The 2,187-nt window shown below is 39.1% G+C and overlaps 1 pseudogene; it reads left to right on the forward strand.

Annotated features, from left to right (window-relative positions):
• Positions 1-1,459: 1,459 nt before the first annotated feature.
• On the forward strand, positions 1,460-1,791 carry LOC118005438 (annotated as a pseudogene).
• Positions 1,792-2,187: the final 396 nt, after the last annotated feature.

A 2,187-nucleotide genomic window follows, 5' to 3' on the forward strand; every position in this document is an offset into this window, starting at 1 on the left:
GGGAATTTAGAGGTACTCTTATTTACTATTAAGTCATTTTGCCAAGTATGGAATTCAGAGACAGACATTAGCATACTTCTCAATCTACCTCATCAACAATCAGGACAGGGATGCCTGGGTAGCTCAGTCAGTTAAGCGTCTGCCTTTGGCTCAGGTCATGATCCCAGGGTCCTGGGATTGAGTTCTGCATCGGGCTCCCTGCTTAGTGGGGAGCCTGCTTCTCCCTCTGCCTGATGCTCCCCCTGCTTGTGCACACGCTCTCTGTCAAATAAATAAATAAAATCTTAAACAAACAAACAAAAACCCAACCAGGACATTCACCACAAAGAGTAAGCAGGCTTTTTCCTTCCCAACTACCAACTAACATTTTATATTTTAACTGGTAGTTCAACCATGACGAAACAACAAAACAAAACAAAAAGACAAAACAAACAAACACAACACATATTGAAACTCTTAATAACAAAAATGTTGTCTCTAGTGGGTACAGTTCTGCAGTTTTCATACAAAGCATATGCAATTATTGAGAAGAAACATATGTGAACTCCAGCACAGAGCTGTTTATTGGCAACTGATTAATATTTCCTCGGCTATGAGTTTATTGAGGAGTTATGAGTCTTTTATAAATAGAATCTAGAAGACTGTCACCCTCTCACTGTTTAAGTACCACGTTTTATTAAGGAAATGGAAAAAAAATAGGAAATGGAAAAAAAATCTGTGACTTTGGGCTAGGATAGCTACTAAGTAAATAAAAGAATTGGTTGTCTAACTGGAGTCCTGCCAAATAATATTTTTCAAGATATGCCTTAAAACTTTATTAAATAGGCAAATAAATACATAAAAGGACACAGAAAGAGAATAGTGTAAACAAACCTAGAGTCCTTTCATTGAGAATTTCACTGGTTGCTGCATTTGCAAAGATCGAGATCCCATATAGCGTATATATCCACTGTTTCTATGGACCTTTAAACACAAATCGAAAATGTGGCTACCACACGGTTGAATTGCTCTAACATAGTCTATTTGCAAATGCAATGGATTCCAGTTTTTATCTTCCCAAATGAGAAGGAATACACCTTCTGGTCTCTGTATCACTTCAGCTTCCTTGACAGAATCTCCTTCCTTCCTTCCAATGTTTGCCTCTCCATCATATAAGAACCAGTCCTCCTTCTGATGGCTCCTGATTTCTGTGTGGGAATCAAGGCAGTTTAAGGGAAGTTTGTTATTTTCCAGAGGGGGTATGACCTAGGCAAGATGTGCTTCTGATTACACTGGACAGCAGGGGTGGTTATTGCTACTTGCCAAGACTCTGAGCTAAAAGGGAGATTAGAATGGTATTGAAAGCCCACAAACCCAAATATTCCTTGACATAGAATAAATAAATAAACTGTGGTATGAACATACAATGGAATATGAGATCAAGCCCTATAAATCACAAAGAATGTATAAACTGGTCAAAATGGTGAGCAGGCCTACTGTTGCAGCATCCAGATGGTGGCAGGAGGGTATTTGAAAATGGGATTACAATGCTGCATGGGTCAATACACTGGGGTTAACACGAGATGATACATTATGCGAGAATGATGATGTGAAAGGCTTCCCAAGAACCTTCATAATGACAGGATGTTTTGCATCAAGAGAGCACTGAACCTGACCACGAGGCAGCAGATCTCACCTAAAGAGCAGTGGACAGAATATGAGGATACACTCTATCTTGAACCATATCTGAAAGAAATTATTTGGGAAAGAAAAGAGAGAGAAGAATGGGCAAAGAAATCATCATGGAGTTGAAATCTGTGGTTACAGCTGCCCTCAAATATTTTTAAGAAGTTGGGTAAACCTGGGGTGCCTGGGTGACACAGTCGGTTAAGTAACCGACTCTTGGTTTCAGCTCAGGTCATGATCTCAGGGTCTTGAGATAGAGCCCTGTGACAGGCTCCACACTCAGTGCAGAGTCTGCTTGAGACTCTTTCTCCCTCTTGCTCTGCCCCTCCCCCTGAGCACTCTCGCTCTAAAATAAATAAATAAAATATTTAAAAAAAAAAGAATTTGGGTAAACATGAAATGTACAAATTAGGATTATTTGAACGGCAAATGTATTACTTTAAATAAATGTGTATTGTTATTATTTAAAAAAAGAACATAAACTACAACTGACCCTACAGCATGGATGCATCTCACAAATGG

The sequence above is a fragment of the Mirounga leonina genome, unplaced genomic scaffold, assembly GCF_011800145.1.
Source record: "Mirounga leonina isolate KUSES-001 unplaced genomic scaffold, KU_Mleo_1.0 Mir_94, whole genome shotgun sequence".
NCBI classification, from domain to species: domain Eukaryota; kingdom Metazoa; phylum Chordata; class Mammalia; order Carnivora; family Phocidae; genus Mirounga; species Mirounga leonina.